The sequence below is a fragment of the Kogia breviceps genome, unplaced genomic scaffold, assembly GCF_026419965.1.
Source record: "Kogia breviceps isolate mKogBre1 unplaced genomic scaffold, mKogBre1 haplotype 1 scaffold_81, whole genome shotgun sequence".
Taxonomy (NCBI): Eukaryota; Metazoa; Chordata; class Mammalia; order Artiodactyla; family Physeteridae; genus Kogia; species Kogia breviceps.
This window is the reverse complement of record NW_026712104.1, coordinates 481,821-506,845: the sequence shown is the minus strand read 5'-3', so window position 1 is coordinate 506,845 and position 25,025 is coordinate 481,821. Positions and strand designations below refer to the sequence as shown.

Here is a 25,025-nt window from a genome sequence, read left to right as displayed (position 1 = left end):
TCTGTGAGTGTCTTTCTTTGTGGAAATATGTTCATTTGTGTCAGCTGTTAGATAACGCCTATAGGTGATGTCATACGGTATGCCTTTTGCTTTCCGACTTAACTCATGTTCTGTGATGATCTCTAGGCTCATCTCGGGTGCCTCAAAGAGCAGTGTTTCCTTGTTTTCCATGGCTAATAGTCCACTGTGTCCACGGACCAGCTCTTCTTATCCATTCTTCTGTTGATGGACATTTGGGTTGCTTCGGTGTCTTGGCTACTGTGAAAACTCGTGGAGTGCAGCTCTTGCAGCCTGTCTTCTCAGGTGAGAGGCTCGGCTGTGGGTGTTCTGGATGGAAGGGTGGCTCAATTTTTAATTGAAAACGCAGCTCCTTTCTGTTCTCATTATTGGCTGTTACAACTAGACATGTCCTCCACAGACAGAGGGAACAGAGTTCTCTAAAACCCCTTCAGCATTTATTGTTTGTAGTCTTTTGGCTGACGGTAGTTAACTTGGGTGAGCTGAAAGCTTTTTGTAGGTTAGAGGAGTCTGATGATTCCTGATGTTGAGCTTTTCTCCATTTTCCTTTTTTTGATAAAGAGTGAGTAAAACTTACCTCTATCATACTATCTCTTTGACACATTTGCCTGCTTTGAATTTTTTTGGCCACGGCCGAGCTCAGGACATTTTTTTTTTTGAGGGCAGGTGTCTTTTAGAGGCCTGAGTCCTTATGAATGTTAAGTGACCCATAGCTATGCGTTTGAAGCCGCTCTTGCGGGAAACGGCCACAAGGCGGCAGCATTTCTCCATTTCCAACTCTGGGTTTTCCTGCAACAGAGGCTTCCTGGAAATTGTGTTAGTAGGCTGCAAATGAGAGTGCAGTGTGTCAGGGCAAACCCCCAAGAGCTTATATCTCCTTACTTCTTGTGTGTTTTTTAAAATTTAATTGTTATCTAGTATCACAGCCAATTGGATAAAAATGTGGTGTGTGTTCTAGGTGTACTGCATCTGGTTCATCATATGTATGTATCAATCTATTCATCTTTGGATCCTTTCCCGTGTAGGTTATTACAGAGTGTTGAGTCGACCTCTCCTGGTATTCCTTAGGTATTTTGTGATTATATATTTCATATGTATCAGTACATGTCTGTAAACCCCCATATCCAAATTCATACATTCCTTACACCTTTCCACTTGGTTAAGCATAGTTGGTTTTCTGCATCTATGCACGGCCTTCTCTTGGAAATGACTTCATGGGTATCAATGTTGAAGTAACAGCTATAAGTGATGTCATAGGATATTTCTATTTCGGTTTCTTTCGTACTTCCTTTTGGGTGGGTATCTGTAGATCCTTCTACGGTGGTGCCAGCGGCACTGTTGCATGCTCTTCCGTGGCTCATGTTCCATTGTGCACATGGGCCCCCTTCTTCTTGGTGCATTGTTCTGTTGATGGACATTTGGGTTTCTTCCAAGTCTTGGCGATGGTACATGTTGCTGCAGTGCAGGATGGCCAGCCTGTGTCTTTTTGATTTTGGTCTACTCGGGAGATAGGCCCATCAGTGGGCCTACCCGATTACAGGTTAGCTCAATTTTTACCTTTCAGTGCACCTCCACGGTGTTCTCACTACTAGCTGTTCCCAGGTTACGTCCCAGCGGCCGCTAGAGGGCACAGAGTTCTCTAAAACACCTTGAGCATTTATTCTTTGTAGACTCTGTGGCTGATGATCATTCTGACGACGGTGGGTGAACGTTTCTGTCGACTGGATTTGCATGGCTTTATTAATTCCTGATGTTGAGCATTTTTCCATGCCCTTTTATTTATCACAAGAGAAAGAAAGAAAGAGAAGACAAAATGTGCGCAAAATATGCCTCTTGAAATTGTCGTTTTGAAGTGTGCACGTCTTTTGAGTTTTTTTCCTCGATTGACGACCCAAGAATCGTTTTTGAGGGCAGGTGTCATTTATAGGCCTGCAATGATTTTGAATATCAAGTGACCATTAGCACTGGGTTTAAAGCTGCTGTTTTGAGAAACGGCCACAAGGCGGCAGCAGGTCTCCTTTACCAAACCTGGTTACTCGGGCAACAGAGCCTCCGTGGAAGTCGTATTCTCGGTTGTCAATTAGAATGGACTGTGCCAGGAAAAAGCCCCTTAAGTTTGTGTCTCACGACTGACCTGTTCGTTTTTTAATTCAATGTTTATTTTTTCTCACAGCAAGTTTGATTACAATGTTTTGCTTGTTGTAGGTGTGAAAGATGTGGCTCTTTTACACATAAACACGTATCTAGTCTTCTTTGGATCCTTTTCCCATGTAGCTTATGACACAATGTTGAGTACTCTTCTCTTGGTATTCCGTAGGCCTTTGGTGATTTTGTATTTCACCTGTGTTTGTATCTCTCTCTTAAACCCAATTTCCTAATGTACACAATTCTCACACCTGTCCATGGGTGAACCATAAATCTGTTTATTGCATCTGTGATTGCCTTTCTCTGTGGAAATATCTTCAGTGATATCAATTTTTAGGGAACACCTATAAGTGATATCGTAGGCTATGTATCTTTCGCTCTGTGACTTACTGCAAGGTGCGTGATGAACTCTAGCCTCACCGATGGTGCTGTTGATGGCATTGTTTCCTTTTGTTCCTTGGCTAATATTCCATCTGCTCAGGTCCCTGTTCTTCTTTGTCCACTCATCTGTTGATGGACTTTCTGCTTGCTTCCATGTCCTGGCTATTGTAATACTCCTGCAATGCAGATTTGCCTGCCTGTGTCTTTCCACTTCTGTCTTCTTTCTTAGGTTATAGGCCCAGGAGTGGGCCTGCTGGATCATATCGTAACTCAGTGTTTACCTTGTAAAGGCACCTCCATTCTGTTCCCATTAGTGCCTCTTACCAGGTGAAGTCCTGTGGCGAGCATTGCCCTCTGAGGAAGGCGCCACTGAGACCCTCCTAAGCCTCAGGGCCCGACTGTACTCTCCTTGGTATGCATCCTGGACTTTATGGTATGAACATACAAAAGGAGATGGTCTTTGGCCAAATCGCTCCAGGGACCTGCTCAGTTACTGGGAGTCCCTGGTTGTTCCCTAAAGCTAGGAAAAGCAACCCTGGAGGGGAAATTGGTGCCTTTGAGGGAGAAGCCGAGCAGCCAACCAACCAGCTGATGCTGATAAGGTGTGACTAAGCCGAGAAGCCAACCAACCAGCTGATGCCGATAAGGCGTGACGAAGCAAATTCCCTGCTTTAGGGGTATATATACGGCTATGCTTTGTTATTAAACTTGCCTTGCAAGCGTCAGTTGCTTGTGCCCTTCTGATCCCATACCTTGGTGCGTTCAGTTCCCTACCCCCTCTCGTCGGTTGTTGCTACACTTTGAGGACCCGCCGCGGCTGGCGGCAAAGTCCCACTTAACCTAGAGGGTATGCACTTCTCCACAACCCCTTCAGCATGAATTGTTGGTAGTCTTGTTGCTGATGGTTCTTCTGACTGGTGTGAGCCGATACCTCTGTGGTTGGATTTGCATGCGTCTCATAAAGCCTTGAAATTGAGCTTTCAGGGATGCCCTTTTTTTCTTCAAACTGTGTGTGTAGCTTACCTCATCACATTCTTTTCTTGAACTATGTGCCGCCTTTTGAAATATTTTGGCCACTACCTCCCTCAAGACATTTTGAGGGCAGGTTTCATTGACAGCCCTCCAGGACTTGTGCACACGAAGTGACCATTAGCACGGGTTTTCAAGCTGCCGTTGCAGGTAACGGCCACAGGGCTGCAGCATTTCTGCGTTTCCCACTCTGGTAACTAGTGAAACAGGCCTTCCTGCCAGTGGTGTTCCTTGGTTATCAATGACGGTGGGATGTGTCTGGAGAAACCCCCCAAAGCTGATGTCTCCTTACTTATATCTGTTTTTAAAATGGAATTTCTACTTTTCACTGGAGTACTCTTCCATTGTGTCCATGGACCACTGCTCCTTTCTGCATTCCTCTGTGGCTGGGCATTTTCATTGCTTCCAAGTGTTGGCTATGGTAAACATTGCTGGATTGCAGGATTGCCAGCCCGTGTCTTTTTGATTCTCATCCTCTCAGGTGATAGACCCAGCAGTGGCTATGCTTGATTGAACGGTCGCTCAATGTTGACCCTTTCCAGGCAACTCCACTGTGTTTTCCTTAGGGGCTCTTACCACGTCCCACTTAGAACCGAGGGTACGCATTTCTTCACCACCCCGTCAGCATTTCTTGTTTGCAGAAGTTTTGCTGCTGGCCATGCTGAGTCGTGTGACATGATAGGTTTTTGTAACGTGTATTTTCGTGTCTAATAATTCCTAAGGTTCAGCATTTTTCCACGCCTTTTTTTATTCTGTTAAACAAAAACAGAAAAAAAAACCCCGTGAGTACAATAAACCTCTCGAAATTGTCTTCTTGGAAGGTTGCCCTCTTTCGACTTTTTTGGTCGATTTTCGACCCCAGGATTTTGTTTTGGAGGGCAGGTGTCATTTACAAGCCTGCAATGGGTGTGAATATTGAGTGACCATTAGCACTGACTTTAAAGCTGCTGCTGTGGGAAACGGCCACAAGGCGTCAGCATTGCTACATTCCCACATCTGGTTACTAGGGCAGCAGAGCCTTCTGGAAGTCCTGTTCCCAGGTTGTCAATTAGAATGGAATGTGCCAGGAAAAAACCCCAGAAGTGTATGTCACATTACTTCTTGTTCGCTCTTTTAATTTGTTTAAATCGGGGTAATGATTAGAATACTGTTGGTCCTATATGTACAGAATCTGGTTCATTTGTACGTTTTATATATATATATATATATTCTTGTACAGATCCTCTTCCCATGTAAATTATTGCAGAGTGTTCTGGTGACCTCCCTTGCTATATGGTCGGTCTGTTTGATATATATATTTAATACGTATTTGTACACATATGGTGACACTAATCTTAATTTATCCATTCCCCCCACCTTTCATTTTACATAAGCTTAGTTTGCTTTCTAAGTCTGTGAGTGTCTTTCTTTGTGGAAATATGTTCATTTGTGTCAGCTGTTAGATAACGCCTATAGGTGATGTCATACGGTATGCCTTTTGCTTTCCGACTTAACTCATGTTCTGTGATGATCTCTAGGCTCATCTCGGGTGCCTCAAAGAGCAGTGTTTCCTTGTTTTCCATGGCTAATAGTCCACTGTGTCCACGGACCAGCTCTTCTTATCCATTCATCTGTTGATGGACATTTGGGTTGCTTCGGTGTCTTGGCTACTGTGAAAACTCGTGGAGTGCAGCTCTTGCAGCCTGTCTTCTCAGGTGAGAGGCTCAGCTGTGGGTGTTCTGGATGGAAGGGTGGCTCAATTTTTAATTGAAAATGCAGCTCCTTTCTGTTCTCATTATTGGCTGTTACAACTAGACATGTCCTCCACAGACAGAGGGAACAGAGTTCTCTAAAACCCCTTCAGCATTTATTGTTTGTAGTCTTTTGGCTGACGGTAGTTAACTTGGGTGAGCTGAAAGCTTTTTGTAGGTTAGAGGAGTCTGATGATTCCTGATGTTGAGCTTTTCTCCATTTTCCTTTTTTTGATAAAGAGTGAGTAAAACTTACCTCTATCATACTATCTCTTTGACACATTTGCCTGCTTTGAATTTTTTTGGCCACGGCCGAGCTCAGGACATTTTTTTTTTTTGAGGGCAGGTGTCTTTTAGAGGCCTGAGTCCTTATGAATGTTAAGTGAACCATAGCTATGCGTTTGAAGCCGCTCTTGCGGGCAACGGCCACAAGGCGGCAGCATTTCTCCATTTCCAACTCTGGGTTTTCCTGCAACAGAGGCTTCCTGGAAATTGTGTTAGTAGGCTGCAAATGAGAGTGCAGTGTGTCAGGGCAAACCCCCAAGAGCTTATATCTCCTTACTTCTTGTGTGTTTTTTAAAATTTAATTGTTATCTAGTATCACAGCCAATTGGATAAAAATGTGGTGTGTGTTCTAGGTGTACTGCATCTGGTTCATCATATGTATGTATCAATCTATTCATCTTTGGATCCTTTCCCGTGTAGGTTATTACAGAGTGTTGAGTCGACCTCTCCTGGTATTCCTTAGGTATTTTGTGATTATATATTTCATATGTATCAGTACATGTCTGTAAACCCCCATATCCAAATTCATACATTCCTTACACCTTTCCACTTGGTTAAGCATAGTTGGTTTTCTGCATCTATGCACGGCCTTCTCTTGGAAATGACTTCATGGGTATCAATGTTGAAGTAACAGCTATAAGTGATGTCATAGGATATTTCTATTTCGGTTTCTTTCGTACTTCCTTTTGGGTGGGTATCTCTAGATCCTTCTACGGTGGTGCCAGCGGCACTGTTGCATGCTCTTCCGTGGCTCATGTTCCATTGTGCACATGGGCCCCCTTCTTCTTGGTGCATTGTTCTGTTGATGGACATTTGGGTTTCTTCCAAGTCTTGGCGATGGTACATGTTGCTGCAGTGCAGGATGGCCAGCCTGTGTCTTTTTGATTTTGGTCTACTCGGGAGATAGGCCCATCAGTGGGCCTACCCGATTACAGGTTAGCTCAATTTTTACCTTTCAACGCACCTCCACGGTGTCCTCAATACTAGCTGTTACCAGGTTACGTCCCAGCGGCAGCTAGAGGGCACAGAGTTCTCTAAAACACCTTGAGCATTTATTCTTTGTAGACTCTGTGGCTGATGATCATTCTGACGACGGTGGGTGAACGTTTCTGTCGACTGGATTTGCATGGCTTTATTAATTCCTGATGTTGAGCATTTTTCCATGCCCTTTTATTTATCACAAGAGAAAGAAAGAAAGAGAAGACAAAATGTGCACAAAATATGCCTCTTGAAATTGTCGTTTTGAAATGTGCACGTCTTTTGAGTTTTTTTCCTCGATGGACGACCCAAGAATCGTTTTTGAGGGCAGGTGTCATTTATAGGCCTGCAATGATTTTGAATATCAAGTGACCATTAGCACTGGGTTTAAAGCTGCTGTTTTGAGAAACGGCCACAAGGCGGCAGCAGGTCTCCTTTACCAAACCTGGTTACTCGGGCAACAGAGCCTCCGTGGAAGTCGTATTCTCGGTTGTCAATTAGAATGGACTGTGCCAGGAAAAAGCCCCTTATGTTTGTGCCTCACGACTGACTTGTTCGTTTTTTAATTCAACGTTTATTGTTTCTCACAGCAAGTTTGATTACAATGTTTTGCTTGTTGTAGGTGTGAAAGATGTGGCTCTTTTACACATAAACATGTATCTAATCTTCTTTGGATCCTTTTCCCATGTAGCTTATGACACAATGTTGAGTACTCTTCTCTTGGTATTCCGTAGGCCTTTGGTGATTTTGTATTTCACCTGTGTTTGTATCTCTCTCTTAAACCCAATTTCCTAATGTACACAATTCTCACACCTGTCCATGGGTGAACCATAAATCTGTTTATTGCATCTGTGATTGCCTTTCTCTGTGGAAATATCTTCAGTGATATCAATTTTTAGGGAACACCTATAAGTGATATCGTAGGCTATGTATCTTTCGCTCTGTGACTTACTGCAAGGTGCGTGATGAACTCTAGCCTCACCGATGGTGCTGTTGATGGCATTGTTTCCTTCTGTTCCTTGGCTAATATACCATCTGCTCAGGTCCCTGTTCTTCTTTGTCCACTCATCTGTTGATGGACTTTCTGCTTGCTTCCATGTCCTGGCTATTGTAATACTCCTGCAATGCAGATTTGCCTGCCTGTGTCTTTCCACTTCTGTCTTCTTTCTTAGGTTATAGGCCCACGAGTGGGCCTGCTCGATCATATCGTAACTCAGTGTTTACCTTGTAAAGGCACCTCCATTCTGTTCCCATTAGTGCCTCTTACCAGGTGAAGTCCTGTGGCGAGCATTGCCCTCTGAGGAAGGCGTCACTAAGACCCTCCTAAGCCTCAGGGCCCGACTGTACTCTCCTTGGTATGCATCCTGGACTTTATGGTATGAACATACAAAAGGAGATGGTCTTTGGCCAAATCGCTCCAGGGACCTGCTCAGTTACTGGGAGTCCCTGGTTGTTCCCTAAAGCTAGGAAAAGCAACCCTGGAGGGGAAATTGGTGCCTTTGAGGGAGAAGCCGAGCAGCCAACCAACCAGCTGATGCTGATAAGGTGTGACTAAGCCGAGAAGCCAACCAACCAGCTGATGCCGATAAGGCGTGACGAAGCAAAGTCCCTGCTTTAGGGGTATATATACGGCTAGGCTTTGTTATTAAACTTGCCTTGCAAGCGTCAGTTGCTTGTGCCCTTCTGATCCCATACCTTGGTGCGTTCAGTTCCCTACCCCCTCTCGTCGGTTGTTGCTACACTTTGAGGACCCGCCGCGGCTGGCGGCAAAGTCCCACTTAACCTAGAGGGTATGCACTTCTCCACAACCCCTTCAGCATGAATTGTTGGTAGTCTTGTTGCTGATGGTTCTTCTGACTGGTGTGAGCCGATACTTCTGTGGTTGGATTTGCATGCGTCTCATAAAGCCTTGAAATTGAGCTTTCAGGGATGCCCTTTTTTTCTTCAAACTGTGTGTAGCTTACCTCATCACATTCTTTTCTTGAACTATGTGCCGCCTTTTGAAATATTTTGGCCACTACCTCCCTCAAGACATTTTGAGGGCAGGTTTCATTGACAGCCCTCCAGGACTTGTGCACACGAAGTGACCATTAGCACGGGTTTTCAAGCTGCCGTTGCAGGTAACGGCCACAGGGCTGCAGCATTTCTGCGTTTCCCACTCTGGTAACTAGTGAAACAGGCCTTCCTGCCAGTGGTGTTCCTTGGTTATCAATGACGGTGGGATGTGTCTGGAGAAACCCCCCAAAGCTGATGTCTCCTTACTTATATCTGTTTTTAAAATGGAATTTCTACTTTTCACTGGAGTACCCTTCCATTGTGTCCATGGACCACTGCTCCTTTCTGCATTCCTCTGTGGCTGGGCATTTTCATTGCTTCCAAGTGTTGGCTATGGTAAACATTGCTGGATTGCAGGATTGCCAGCCCGTGTCTTTTTGATTCTCATCCTCTCAGGTGATAGACCCAGCAGTGGCTATGCTTGATTGAACGGTCGCTCAATGTTGACCCTTTCCAGGCAACTCCACTGTGTTTTCCTTAGGGGCTCTTACCACGTCCCACTTAGAACCGAGGGTATGCATTTCTTCACCACCCTTTCAGCATTTCTTGTTTGCAGAAGTTTTGCTGCTGGCCATGCTGAGTCGTGTGACATGATAGGTTTTTGTAACGTGTATTTTCGTGTCTAATAATTCCTAAGGTTCAGCATTTTTCCACGCCTTTTTTTATTCTGTTAAACAAAAACAGAAAAAAAAACCCCCTGAGTACAATAAACCTCTCGAAATTGTCTTCTTGGAAGGTTGCCCTCTTTGGACTTTTTTGGTCGATTTTCGACCCCAGGATTTTGTTTTGGAGGGCAGGTGTCATTTACAAGCCTGCAATGGGTGTGAATATTGAGTGACCATTAGCACTGACTTTAAAGCTGCTGCTGTGGGAAACGGCCACAAGGCGTCAGCATTGCTACATTCCCACATCTGGTTACTAGGGCAGCAGAGCCTTCTGGAAGTCCTGTTCCCAGGTTGTCAATTAGAATGGAATGTGCCAGGAAAAAACCCCAGAAGTGTATGTCACATTACTTCTTGTTCGCTCTTTTAATTTGTTTAAATCGGGGTAATGATTAGAATACTGTTGGTCCTATATGTACAGAATCTGGTTCATTTGTACGTTTTATATATATATATATATATTCTTGTACAGATCCTCTTCCCATGTAAATTATTGCAGAGTGTTCTGGTGACCTCCCTTGCTATATGGTCGGTCTGTTTGATATATATATTTAATACGTATTTGTACACATATGGTGACACTAATCTTAATTTATCCATTCCCCCCACCTTTCATTTTACATAAGCTTAGTTTGCTTTCTAAGTCTGTGAGTGTCTTTCTTTGTGGAAATATGTTCATTTGTGTCAGCTGTTAGATAACGCCTATAGGTGATGTCATACGGTATGCCTTTTGCTTTCCGACTTAACTGATGTTCTGTGATGATCTCTAGGCTCATCTCGGGTGCCTCAAAGAGCAGTGTTTCCTTGTTTTCCATGGCTAATAGTCCACTGTGTCCACGGACCAGCTCTTCTTATCCATTCATCTGTTGATGGACATTTGGGTTGCTTCGGTGTCTTGGCTACTGTGAAAACTCGTGGAGTGCAGCTCTTGCAGCCTGTCTTCTCAGGTGAGAGGCTCAGCTGTGGGTGTTCTGGATGGAAGGGTGGCTCAATTTTTAATTGAAAACGCAGCTCTTTTCTGTTCTCATTATTGGCTGTTACAACTAGACATGTCCTCCGGAGACAGAGGGAGCAGAGTTCTCTAAAACCCCTTCAGCATTTATTGTTTGTAGTCTTTTGGCTGACGGTAGTTAACTTGGGTGAGCTGAAAGCTTTTTGTAGCTTAGAGGAGTCTGATGATTCCTGATGTTGAGCTTTTCTCCATTTTCCTTTTTTTGATAAAGAGTGAGTAAAACTTACCTCTATCATACTATCTCTTTGACACATTTGCCTGCTTTGAATTTTTTTGGCCACGGCCGAGCTCAGGACATTTTTTTTTTTTTGAGGGCAGGTGTCTTTTAGAGGCCTGAGTCCTTATGAATGTTAAGTGAACCATAGCTATGCGTTTGAAGCCGCTCTTGCGGGCAACGGCCACAAGGCGGCAGCATTTCTCCATTTCCAACTCTGGGTTTTCCTGCAACAGAGGCTTCCTGGAAATTGTGTTAGTAGGCTGCAAATGAGAGTGCAGTGTGTCAGGGCAAACCCCCAAGAGCTTATATCTCCTTACTTCTTGTGTGTTTTTAAAAATTTAATTGTTATCTAGTATCACAGCCAATTGGATAAAAATGTGGTGTGTGTTCTAGGTGTACTGCATCTGGTTCATCATATGTATGTATCAATCTATTCATCTTTGGATCCTTTCCCGTGTAGGTTATTACAGAGTGTTGAGTCGACCTCTCCTGGTATTCCTTAGGTATTTTGTGATTATATATTTCATATGTATCAGTACATGTCTGTAAACCCCCATATCCAAATTCATACATTCCTTACACCTTTCCACTTGGTTAAGCATAGTTGGTTTTCTGCATCTATGCACGGCCTTCTCTTGGAAATGACTTCATGGGTATCAATGTTGAAGTAACAGCTATAAGTGATGTCATAGGATATTTCTATTTCGGTTTCTTTCGTACTTCCTTTTGGGTGGGTATCTGTAGATCCTTCTACGGTGGTGCCAGCGGCACTGTTGCATGCTCTTCCGTGGCTCATGTTCCATTGTGCACATGGGCCCCCTTCTTCTTGGTGCATTGTTCTGTTGATGGACATTTGGGTTTCTTCCAAGTCTTGGCGATGGTACATGTTGCTGCAGTGCAGGATGGCCAGCCTGTGTCTTTTTGATTTTGGTCTACTCGGGAGATAGGCCCATCAGTGGGCCTACCCGATTACAGGTTAGCTCAATTTTTACCTTTCAGTGCACCTCCACGGTGTTCTCACTACTAGCTGTTCCCAGGTTACGTCCCAGCGGCCGCTAGAGGGCACAGAGTTCTCTAAAACACCTTGAGCATTTATTCTTTGTAGACTCTGTGGCTGATGATCATTCTGACGACGGTGGGTGAACGTTTCTGTCGACTGGATTTGCATGGCTTTATTAATTCCTGATGTTGAGCATTTTTCCATGCCCTTTTATTTATCACAAGAGAAAGAAAGAAAGGGAAGACAAAATGTGTGCAAAATATGCCTCTTGAAATTGTCGTTTTGAAGTGTGCACATCTTTTGAGTTTTTTTCCTCGATGGACGACCCAAGAATCGTTTTTGAGGGCAGGTGTCATTTATAGGCCTGCAATGATTTTGAATATCAAGTGACCATTAGCACTGGGTTTAAAGCTGCTGTTTTGAGAAACGGCCACAAGGCGGCAGCAGGTCTCCTTTACCAAACCTGGTTACTCGGGCAACAGAGCCTCCGTGGAAGTCGTATTCTAGGTTGTCAATTAGAATGGACTGTGCCAGGAAAAAAACCCTTATGTTTGTGCCTCACGACTGACTTGTTCGTTTTTTAATTCAATGTTTATTGTTTCTCACAGCAAGTTTGATTACAATGTTTTGCTTGTTGTAGGTGTGAAAGATGTGGCTCTTTTACACATAAACACGTATCTAGTCTTCTTTGGATCCTTTTCCCATGTAGCTTATGACACAATGTTGAGTACTCTTCTCTTGGTATTCCGTAGGCCTTTGGTGATTTTGTATTTCACCTGTGTTTGTATCTCTCTCTTAAACCCAATTTCCTAATGTACACAATTCTCACACCTGTCCATGGGTGAACCATAAATCTGTTTATTGCATCTGTGATTGCCTTTCTCTGTGGAAATATCTTCAGTGATATCAATTTTCAGGGAACACCTATAAGTGATATCGTAGGCTATGTATCTTTCGCTCTGTGACTTACTGCAAGGTGCGTGATGAACTCTAGCCTCACCGATGGTGCTGTTGATGGCATTGTTTCCTTTTGTTCCTTGGCTAATATTCCATCTGCTCAGGTCCCTGTTCTTCTTTGTCCACTCATCTGTTGATGGACTTTCTGCTTGCTTCCATGTCCTGGCTATTGTAATACTCCTGCAATGCAGATTTGCCTGCCTGTGTCTTTCCACTTCTGTCTTCTTTCTTAGGTTATAGGCCCAGGAGTGGGCCTGCTGGATCATATCGTAACTCAGTGTTTACCTTGTAAAGGCACCTCCATTCTGTTCCCATTAGTGCCTCTTACCAGGTGAAGTCCTGTGGCGAGCATTGCCCTCTGAGGAAGGCGCCACTAAGACCCTCCTAAGCCTCAGGGCCCGACTGTACTCTCCTTGGTATGCATCCTGGACTTTATGGTATGAACATACAAAAGGAGATGGTCTTTGGCCAAATCGCTCCAGGGACCTGCTCAGTTACTGGGAGTCCCTGGTTGTTCCCTAAAGCTAGGAAAAGCAACCCTGGAGGGGAAATTGGTGCCTTTGAGGGAGAAGCCGAGCAGCCAACCAACCAGCTGATGCTGATAAGGTGTGACTAAGCCGAGAAGCCAACCAACCAGCTGATGCCGATAAGGCGTGACGAAGCAAAGTCCCTGCTTTAGGGGTATATATACGGCTAGGCTTTGTTATTAAACTTGCCTTGCAAGCGTCAGTTGCTTGTGCCCTTCTGATCCCATACCTTGGTGCGTTCAGTTCCCTACCCCCTCTCGTCGGTTGTTGCTACACTTTGAGGACCCGCCGCGGCTGGCGGCAAAGTCCCACTTAACCTAGAGGGTATGCACTTCTCCACAACCCCTTCAGCATGAATTGTTGGTAGTCTTGTTGCTGATGGTTCTTCTGACTGGTGTGAGCCGATACCTCTGTGGTTGGATTTGCATGCGTCTCATAAAGCCTTGAAATTGAGCTTTCAGGGATGCCCTTTTTTTCTTCAAACTGTGTGTGTAGCTTACCTCATCACATTCTTTTCTTGAACTATGTGCCGCCTTTTGAAATATTTTGGCCACTACCTCCCTCAAGACATTTTGAGGGCAGGTTTCATTGACAGCCCTCCAGGACTTGTGCACACGAAGTGACCATTAGCACGGGTTTTCAAGCTGCCGTTGCAGGTAACGGCCACAGGGCTGCAGCATTTCTGCGTTTCCCACTCTGGTAACTAGTGAAACAGGCCTTCCTGCCAGTGGTGTTCCTTGGTTATCAATGACGGTGGGATGTGTCTGGAGAAACCCCCCAAAGCTGATGTCTCCTTACTTATATCTGTTTTTAAAATGGAATTTCTACTTTTCACTGGAGTACTCTTCCATTGTGTCCATGGACCACTGCTCCTTTCTGCATTCCTCTGTGGCTGGGCATTTTCATTGCTTCCAAGTGTTGGCTATGGTAAACATTGCTGGATTGCAGGATTGCCAGCCCGTGTCTTTTTGATTCTCATCCTCTCAGGTGATAGACCCAGCAGTGGCTATGCTTGATTGAACGGTCGCTCAATGTTGACCCTTTCCAGGCAACTCCACTGTGTTTTCCTTAGGGGCTCTTACCACGTCCCACTTAGAACCGAGGGTACGCATTTCTTCACCACCCCGTCAGCATTTCTTGTTTGCAGAAGTTTTGCTGCTGGCCATGCTGAGTCGTGTGACATGATAGGTTTTTGTAACGTGTATTTTCGTGTCTAATAATTCCTAAGGTTCAGCATTTTTCCACGCCTTTTTTTATTCTGTTAAACAAAAACAGAAAAAAAAAACCTGTGAGTACAATAAACCTCTCGAAATTGTCTTCTTGGAAGGTTGCCCTCTTTGGACTTTTTTGGTCGATTTTCGACCCCAGGATTTTGTTTTGGAGGGCAGGTGTCATTTACAAGCCTGCAATGGGTGTGAATATTGAGTGACCATTAGCACTGACTTTAAAGCTGCTGCTGTGGGAAACGGCCACAAGGCGTCAGCATTGCTACATTCCCACATCTGGCTACTAGGGCAGCAGAGCCTTCTGGAAGTCCTGTTCCCAGGTTGTCAATTAGAATGGAATGTGCCAGGAAAAAACCCCAGAAGTGTATGTCACATTACTTCTTGTTCGCTCTTTTAATTTGTTTAAATCGGGGTAATGATTAGAATACTGTTGGTCCTATATGTACAGAATCTGGTTCATTTGTACGTTTTATATATATATATATTCTTGTACAGATCCTCTTCCCATGTAAATTATTGCAGAGTGTTCTGGTGACCTCCCTTGCTATATGGTCGGTCTGTTTGATATATATATTTAATACGTATTTGTACACATATGGTGACACTAATCTTAATTTATCCATTCCCCCCACCTTTCATTTTACATCAGCTTAGTTTGTTTTCTAAGTCTCTGAGTGTCTTTCTTTGTGGAAATATGTTCATTTGTGTCAGCTGTTAGATAACGCCTATAGGTGATGTCATACGGTATGCCTTTTGCTTTCCGACTTAACTCATGTTCTGTGATGATCTCTAGGCTCATCTCGGGTGCCTCAAAGAGCAGTGTTTCCTTGTTTTCCATGGCTAATAGTCCACTGTGTCCACGGACCAGCTCTTCTTATCCATTCTTCTGTTGATGGACATTTGGGTTGCTTCGGTGTCTTGGCTACTGTGAAAACTCGTGGAGTGCAGCTCTTGCAGCCTGTCTTCTCAGGTGAGAGGCTCGGCTGTGGGTGTTCTGGATGGAAGGGTGGCTCAATTTTTAATTGAAAACGCAGCTCCTTTCTGTTCTCATTATTGGCTGTTACAACTAGACATGTCCTCCACAGACAGAGGGAACAGAGTTCTCTAAAACCCCTTCAGCATTTATTGTTTGTAGTCTTTTGGCTGACGGTAGTTAACTTGGGTGAGCTGAAAGCTTTTTGTAGGTTAGAGGAGTCTGATGATTCCTGATGTTGAGCTTTTCTCCATTTTCCTTTTTTTGATAAAGAGTGAGTAAAACTTACCTCTATCATACTATCTCTTTGACACATTTGCCTGCTTTGAATTTTTTTGGCCACGGCCGAGCTCAGGACATTTTTTTTTTTGAGGGCAGGTGTCTTTTAGAGGCCTGAGTCCTTATGAATGTTAAGTGACCCATAGCTATGCGTTTGAAGCCGCTCTTGCGGGAAACGGCCACAAGGCGGCAGCATTTCTCCATTTCCAACTCTGGGTTTTCCTGCAACAGAGGCTTCCTGGAAATTGTGTTAGTAGGCTGCAAATGAGAGTGCAGTGTGTCAGGGCAAACCCCCAAGAGCTTATATCTCCTTACTTCTTGTGTGTTTTTTAAAATTTAATTGTTATCTAGTATCACAGCCAATTGGATAAAAATGTGGTGTGTGTTCTAGGTGTACTGCATCTGGTTCATCATATGTATGTATCAATCTATTCATCTTTGGATCCTTTCCCGTGTAGGTTATTACAGAGTGTTGAGTCGACCTCTCCTGGTATTCCTTAGGTATTTTGTGATTATATATTTCATATGTATCAGTACATGTCTGTAAACCCCCATATCCAAATTCATACATTCCTTACACCTTTCCACTTGGTTAAGCATAGTTGGTTTTCTGCATCTATGCACGGCCTTCTCTTGGAAATGACTTCATGGGTATCAATGTTGAAGTAACAGCTATAAGTGATGTCATAGGATATTTCTATTTCGGTTTCTTTCGTACTTCCTTTTGGGTGGGTATCTCTAGATCCTTCTACGGTGGTGCCAGCGGCACTGTTGCATGCTCTTCCGTGGCTCATGTTCCATTGTGCACATGGGCCCCCTTCTTCTTGGTGCATTGTTCTGTTGATGGACATTTGGGTTTCTTCCAAGTCTTGGCGATGGTACATGTTGCTGCAGTGCAGGACGGCCAGCTGTGTCTTTTTGATTTTGGCCTACTCGGGAGATAGGCCCATCAGTTAGCTCAATTTTTACCTTTCAACGCACCTCCACGGTGTTCTCACTACTAGCTGTTCCCAGGTTATGTCCCAGCGGCAGCTAGAGGGCACAGAGTTCTCTAAAACACCTTGAGCATTTATTCTTTGTAGACTCTGTGGCTGATGATCATTCTGACGACGGTGGGTGAACGTTTTTGTCGACTGGATTTGCATGGTTTTATTAATTCCTGATGTTGAGCATTTTTCCATGCCCTTTTATTTATCACAAGAGAAAGAAAGAAAGAGATGACAAAATGTGCGCAAAATATGCCTCTTGAAATTGTCGTTTTGAAGTGTGCACGTCTTTTGAGTTGTTTTCCTCGATGGACGACCCAAGAATTGTTTTTGAGGGCAGGTGTCATTTATAGGCCTGCAATGATTTTGAATATCAAGTGACCATTAGCACTGGGTTTAAAGCTGCTGTTTTGAGAAACGGCCACAAGGCGGCAGCAGGTCTCCTTTACCAAACCTGGTTACTCGGGCAACAGAGCCTCCGTGGAAGTCGTATTCTCGGTTGTCAATTAGAATGGACTGTGCCAGGAAAAAGCCCCTTAAGTTTGTGTCTCACGACTGACCTGTTCGTTTTTTAATTCAATGTTTATTTTTTCTCACAGCAAGTTTGATTACAATGTTTTGCTTGTTGTAGGTGTGAAAGATGTGGCTCTTTTACACATAAACACGTATCTAGTCTTCTTTGGATCCTTTTCCCATGTAGCTTATGACACAATGTTGAGTACTCTTCTCTTGGTATTCCGTAGGCCTTTGGTGATTTTGTATTTCACCTGTGTTTGTATCTCGCTCTTAAACCCAATTTCCTAATGTACACAATTCTCACACCTGTCCATGGGTGAACCATAAATCTGTTTATTGCATCTGTGATTGCCTTTCTCTGTGGAAATATCTTCAGTGATATCAATTTTCAGGGAACACCTATAAGTGATATCGTAGGCTATGTATCTTTCGCTCTGTGACTTACTGCAAGGTGCGTGATGAACTCTAGCCTCACCGATGGTGCTGTTGATGGCATTGTTTCCTTTTGTTCCTTGGCTAATATTCCATCTGCTCAGGTCCCTGTTCTTCTTTGTCCACTCATCTGTTGATGGACTTTCTGCTTGCTTCCATGTCCTGGCTATTGTAATACTCCTGCAATGCAGATTTGCCTGCCTGTGTCTTTCCACTTCTGTCTTCTTTCTTAGGTTATAGGCCCAGGAGTGGGCCTGCTGGATCATATCGTAACTCAGTGTTTACCTTGTAAAGGCACCTCCATTCTGTTCCCATTAGTGCCTCTTACCAGGTGAAGTCCTGTGGCGAGCACTGCCCTCTGAGGAAGGCGCCACTGAGACCCTCCTAAGCCTCAGGGCCCGACTGTACTCTCCTTGGTATGCATCCTGGACTTTATGGTATGAACATACAAAAGGAGATGGTCTTTGGCCAAATCGCTCCAGGGACCTGCTCAGTTACTGGGAGTCCCTGGTTGTTCCCTAAAGCTAGGAAAAGCAACCCTGGAGGGGAAATTGGTGCCTTTGAGGGAGAAGCCGAGCAGCCAACCAACCAGCTGATGCTGATAAGGTGTGACTAAGCCGAGAAGCCAACCAACCAGCTGATGCCGATAAGGCGTGACGAAGCAAATTCCCTGCTTTAGGGGTATATATACGGCTATGCTTTGTTATTAAACTTGCCTTGCAAGCGTCAGTTGCTTGTGCCCTTCTGATCCCATACCTTGGTGCGTTCAGTTCCCTACCCCCTCTCGTCGGTTGTTGCTACACTTTGAGGACCCGCCGCGGCTGGCGGCAAAGTCCCACTTAACCTAGAGGGTATGCACTTCTCCACAACCCCTTCAGCATGAATTGTTGGTAGTCTTGTTGCTGATGGTTCTTCTGACTGGTGTGAGCCGATACCTCTGTGGTTGGATTTGCATGCGTCTCATAAAGCCTTGAAATTGAGCTTTCAGGGATGCCCTTTTTTTCTTCAAACTGTGTGTGTAGCTTACCTCATCACATTCTTTTCTTGAACTATGTGCCGCCTTTTGAAATATTTTGGCCACTACCTCCCTCAAGACATTTTGAGGGCAGGTTTCATTGACAGCCCTCCAGGACTTGTGCACACGAAGTGACCATTAGCACGGGTTTTCAAGCTGCCGTTGCAGGTAACGGCCACAGGGCTGCAGCATTTCTGCGTTTCCCACTCTGGTAACTAGTGAAACAGGCCTTCCTGCCAGTGGTGTTCCTTGGTTATCAATGACGGTGGGATGTGTCTGGAGAAACCCCCCAAAGCTGATGTCTCCTTACTTATATCTGTTTTTAAAATGGAATTTCTACTTTTCACTGGAGTACTCTTCCATTGTGTCCATGGACCACTGCTCCTTTCTGCATTCCTCTGTGGCTGGGCATTTTCATTGCTTCCAAGTGTTGGCTATGGTAAACATTGCTGGATTGCAGGATTGCCAGCCCGTGTCTTTTTGATTCTCATCCTCTCAGGTGATAGACCCAGCAGTGGCTATGCTTGATTGAACGGTCGCTCAATGTTGACCCTTTCCAGGCAACTCCACTGTGTTTTCCTTAGGGGCTCTTACCACGTCCCACTTAGAACCGAGGGTACGCATTTCTTCACCACCCCGTCAGCATTTCTTGTTTGCAGAAGTTTTGCTGCTGGCCATGCTGAGTCGTGTGACATGATAGGTTTTTGTAACGTGTATTTTCGTGTCTAATAATTCCTAAGGTTCAGCATTTTTCCACGCCTTTTTTTATTCTGTTAAACAAAAACAGAAAAAAAAAACCCGTGAGTACAATAAACCTCTCGAAATTGTCTTCTTGGAAGGTTGCCCTCTTTGGACTTTTTTGGTCGATTTTCGACCCCAGGATTTTGTTTTGGAGGGCAGGTGTCATTTACAAGCCTGCAATGGGTGTGAATATTGAGTGACCATTAGCACTGACTTTAAAGCTGCTGCTGTGGGAAACGGCCACAAGGCGTCAGCATTGCTACATTCCCACATCTGGCTACTAGGGCAGCAGAGCCTTCTGGAAGTCCTGTTCCCAGGTTGTCAATTAGAATGGAATGTGCCAGGAAAAAACCCCAGAAGTGTATGTCACATTACTTCTTGTTCGCTCTTTTAATTTGTTTAAATCGGGGTAATGATTAGAATACTGTTGGTCCTATATGTACAGAATCTGGTTCATTTGTACGTTTTATATATATATATATTCTTGTACAGATCCTCTTCCCATGTAAATTATTGCAGAGTGTTCTGGTGACCTCCCTTGCTATATGGTCGGTCTGTTTGATATATATATTTAATACGTATTTGTACACATATGGTGACACTAATCTTAATTTATCCATTCCCCCCACCTTTCATTTTACATCAGCTTAGTTTGTTTTCTAAGTCTCTGAGTGTCTTTCTTTGTGGAAATATGTTCATTTGTGTCAGCTGTTAGATAACGCCTATAGGTGATGTCATACGGTATGCCTTTTGCTTTCCGACTTAACTCATGTTCTGTGATGATCTCTAGGCTCATCTCGGGTGCCTCAAAGAGCAGTGTTTCCTTGTTTTCCATGGCTAATAGTCCACTGTGTCCACGGACCAGCTCTTCTTATCCATTCTTCTGTTGATGGACATTTGGGTTGCTTCGGTGTCTTGGCTACTGTGAAAACTCGTGGAGTGCAGCTCTTGCAGCCTGTCTTCTCAGGTGAGAGGCTCGGCTGTGGGTGTTCTGGATGGAAGGGTGGCTCAATTTTTAATTGAAAACGCAGCTCCTTTCTGTTCTCATTATTGGCTGTTACAACTAGACATGTCCTCCACAGACAGAGGGAACAGAGTTCTCTAAAACCCCTTCAGCATTTATTGTTTGTAGTCTTTTGGCTGACGGTAGTTAACTTGGGTGAGCTGAAAGCTTTTTGTAGGTTAGAGGAGTCTGATGATTCCTGATGTTGAGCTTTTCTCCATTTTCCTTTTTTTGATAAAGAGTGAGTAAAACTTACCTCTATCATACTATCTCTTTGACACATTTGCCTGCTTTGAATTTTTTTGGCCACGGCCGAGCTCAGGACATTGTTTTTTTTGAGGGCAGGTGTCTTTTAGAGGCCTGAGTCCTTATGAATGTTAAGTGACCCATAGCTATGCGTTTGAAGCCGCTCTTGCGGGAAACGGCCACAAGGCGGCAGCATTTCTCCATTTCCAACTCTGGGTTTTCCTGCAACAGAGGCTTCCTGGAAATTGTGTTAGTAGGCTGCAAATGAGAGTGCAGTGTGTCAGGGCAAACCCCCAAGAGCTTATATCTCCTTACTTCTTGTGTGTTTTTTAAAATTTAATTGTTATCTAGTATCACAGCCAATTGGATAAAAATGTGGTGTGTGTTCTAGGTGTACTGCATCTGGTTCATCATATGTATGTATCAATCTATTCATCTTTGGATCCTTTCCCGTGTAGGTTATTACAGAGTGTTGAGTCGACCTCTCCTGGTATTCCTTAGGTATTTTGTGATTATATATTTCATATGTATCAGTACATGTCTGTAAACCCCCATATCCAAATTCATACATTCCTTACACCTTTCCACTTGGTTAAGCATAGTTGGTTTTCTGCATCTATGCACGGCCTTCTCTTGGAAATGACTTCATGGGTATCAATGTTGAAGTAACAGCTATAAGTGATGTCATAGGATATTTCTATTTCGGTTTCTTTCGTACTTCCTTTTGGGTGGGTATCTCTAGATCCTTCTACGGTGGTGCCAGCGGCACTGTTGCATGCTCTTCCGTGGCTCATGTTCCATTGTGCACATGGGCCCCCTTCTTCTTGGTGCATTGTTCTGTTGATGGACATTTGGGTTTCTTCCAAGTCTTGGCGATGGTACATGTTGCTGCAGTGCAGGACGGCCAGCTGTGTTTTTTTGATTTTGGCCTACTCGGGAGATAGGCCCATCAGTTAGCTCAATTTTTACCTTTCAACGCACCTCCACGGTGTTCTCACTACTAGCTGTTCCCAGGTTACGTCCCAGCGGCCGCTAGAGGGCACAGAGTTCTCTAAAACACCTTGAGCATTTATTCTTTGTAGACTCTGTGGCTGATGATCATTCTGACGACGGTGGGTGAACGTTTTTGTCGACTGGATTTGCATGGCTTTATTAATTCCTGATGTTGAGCATTTTTCCATGCCCTTTTATTTATCACAAGAGAAAGAAAGAAAGAGATGACAAAATGTGCGCAAAATATGCCTCTTGAAATTGTCGTTTTGAAGTGTGCACGTCTTTTGAGTTGTTTTCCTCGATGGACGACCCAAGAATTGTTTTTGAGGGCAGGTGTCATTTATAGGCCTGCAATGATTTTGAATATCAAGTGACCATTAGCACTGGGTTTAAAGCTGCTGTTTTGAGAAACGGCCACAAGGCGGCAGCAGGTCTCCTTTACCAAACCTGGTTACTCGGGCAACAGAGCCTCCGTGGAAGTCGTATTCTCGGTTGTCAATTAGAATGGACTGTGCCAGGAAAAAGCCCCTTAAGTTTGTGTCTCACGACTGACCTGTTCGTTTTTTAATTCAATGTTTATTTTTTCTCACAGCAAGTTTGATTACAATGTTTTGCTTGTTGTAGGTGTGAAAGATGTGGCTCTTTTACACATAAACACGTATCTAGTCTTCTTTGGATCCTTTTCCCATGTAGCTTATGACACAATGTTGAGTACTCTTCTCTTGGTATTCCGTAGGCCTTTGGTGATTTTGTATTTCACCTGTGTTTGTATCTCGCTCTTAAACCCAATTTCCTAATGTACACAATTCTCACACCTGTCCATGGGTGAACCATAAATCTGTTTATTGCATCTGTGATTGCCTTTCTCTGTGGAAATATCTTCAGTGATATCAATTTTCAGGGAACACCTATAAGTGATATCGTAGGCTATGTATCTTTCGCTCTGTGACTTACTGCAAGGTGCGTGATGAACTCTAGCCTCACCGATGGTGCTGTTGATGGCATTGTTTCCTTTTGTTCCTTGGCTAATATTCCATCTGCTCAGGTCCCTGTTCTTCTTTGTCCACTCATCTGTTGATGGACTTTCTGCTTGCTTCCATGTCCTGGCTATTGTAATACTCCTGCAATGCAGATTTGCCTGCCTGTGTCTTTCCACTTCTGTCTTCTTTCTTAGGTTATAGGCCCAGGAGTGGGCCTGCTGGATCATATCGTAACTCAGTGTTTACCTTGTAAAGGCACCTCCATTCTGTTCCCATTAGTGCCTCTTACCAGGTGAAGTCCTGTGGCGAGCACTGCCCTCTGAGGAAGGCGCCACTGAGACCCTCCTAAGCCTCAGGGCCCGACTGTACTCTCCTTGGTATGCATCCTGGACTTTATGGTATGAACATACAAAAGGAGATGGTCTTTGGCCAAATCGCTCCAGGGACCTGCTCAGTTACTGGGAGTCCCTGGTTGTTCCCTAAAGCTAGGAAAAGCAACCCTGGAGGGGAAATTGGTGCCTTTGAGGGAGAAGCCGAGCAGCCAACCAACCAGCTGATGCCGATAAGGTGTGACTAAGCCGAGAAGCCAACCAACCAGCTGATGCCGATAAGGCGTGACGAAGCAAATTCCCTGCTTTAGGGGTATATATACGGCTATGCTTTGTTATTAAACTTGCCTTGCAAGCGTCAGTTGCTTGTGCCCTTCTGATCCCATACCTTGGTGCGTTCAGTTCCCTACCCCCTCTCGTCGGTTGTTGCTACACTTTGAGGACCCGCCGCGGCTGGCGGCAAAGTCCCACTTAACCTAGAGGGTATGCACTTCTCCACAACCCCTTCAGCATGAATTGTTGGTAGTCTTGTTGCTGATGGTTCTTCTGACTGGTGTGAGCCGATACCTCTGTGGTTGGATTTGCATGCGTCTCATAAAGCCTTGAAATTGAGCTTTCAGGGATGCCCTTTTTTTCTTCAAACTGTGTGTGTAGCTTACCTCATCACATTCTTTTCTTGAACTATGTGCCGCCTTTTGAAATATTTTGGCCACTACCTCCCTCAAGACATTTTGAGGGCAGGTTTCATTGACAGCCCTCCAGGACTTGTGCACACGAAGTGACCATTAGCACGGGTTTTCAAGCTGCCGTTGCAGGTAACGGCCACAGGGCTGCAGCATTTCTGCGTTTCCCACTCTGGTAACTAGTGAAACAGGCCTTCCTGCCAGTGGTGTTCCTTGGTTATCAATGACGGTGGGATGTGTCTGGAGAAACCCCCCAAAGCTGATGTCTCCTTACTTATATCTGTTTTTAAAATGGAATTTCTACTTTTCACTGGAGTACTCTTCCATTGTGTCCATGGACCACTGCTCCTTTCTGCATTCCTCTGTGGCTGGGCATTTTCATTGCTTCCAAGTGTTGGCTATGGTAAACATTGCTGGATTGCAGGATTGCCAGCCCGTGTCTTTTTGATTCTCATCCTCTCAGGTGATAGACCCAGCAGTGGCTATGCTTGATTGAACGGTCGCTCAATGTTGACCCTTTCCAGGCAACTCCACTGTGTTTTCCTTAGGGGCTCTTACCACGTCCCACTTAGAACCGAGGGTACGCATTTCTTCACCACCCCGTCAGCATTTCTTGTTTGCAGAAGTTTTGCTGCTGGCCATGCTGAGTCGTGTGACATGATAGGTTTTTGTAACGTGTAGTTTCGTGTCTAATAATTCCTAAGGTTCAGCATTTTTCCACGCCTTTTTTTATTCTGTTAAACCAAAACAGAAAAAAAAAACCCGTGAGTACAATACACCTCTCGAAATTGTCTTCTTGGAAGGTTGCCCTCTTTGGACTTTTTTGGTCGATTTTCGACCCCAGGATTTTGTTTTGGAGGGCAGGTGTCATTTACAAGCCTGCAATGGGTGTGAATATTGAGTGACCATTAGCACTGACTTTAAAGCTGCTGCTGTGGGAAACGGCCACAAGGCGTCAGCATTGCTACATTCCCACATCTGGCTACTAGGGCAGCAGAGCCTTCTGGAAGTCCTGTTCCCAGGTTGTCAATTAGAATGGAATGTGCCAGGAAAAAACCCCAGAAGTGTATGTCACATTACTTCTTGTTCGCTCTTTTAATTTGTTTAAATCGGGGTAATGATTAGAATACTGTTGGTCCTATATGTACAGAATCTGGTTCATTTGTACGTTTTATATATATATATATTCTTGTACAGATCCCCTTCCCATGTAAATTATTGCAGAGTGTTCTGGTGACCTCCCTTGCTATATGGTCGGTCTGTTTGATATATATATTTAATACGTATTTGTACACATATGGTGACACTAATCTTAATTTATCCATTCCCCCCACCTTTCATTTTACATCAGCTTAGTTTGTTTTCTAAGTGTGTGAGTGTCTTTCTTTGTGGAAATATGTTCATTTGTGTCAGCTGTTAGATAACGCCTATAGGTGATGTCATACGGTATGCCTTTTGCTTTCCGACTTAACTCATGTTCTGTGATGATCTCTAGGCTCATCTCGGGTGCCTCAAAGAGCAGTGTTTCCTTGTTTTCCATGGCTAATAGTCCACTGTGTCCACGGACCAGCTCTTATCCATTCATCTGTTGATGGACATTTGGGTTGCTTCGGTGTCTTGGCTACTG

The 25,025-nt window shown here is 44.3% G+C and overlaps 1 long non-coding RNA gene across 2 annotated transcripts in view; it reads right to left on the bottom strand.

Moving 5' to 3' along the window:
- Positions 1-24,061: 24,061 nt before the first annotated feature.
- The window catches only part of LOC136793491 (uncharacterized), an 83,927-nt gene continuing 82,963 nt past the window's right edge, over positions 24,062-25,025 (bottom strand). For both annotated transcript variants that reach the window (XR_010838779.1, XR_010838780.1), the window contains one exon: positions 24,062-24,132. This is a non-coding gene — a long non-coding RNA (uncharacterized lncRNA). The remainder of the gene's footprint in view (positions 24,133-25,025) is intronic.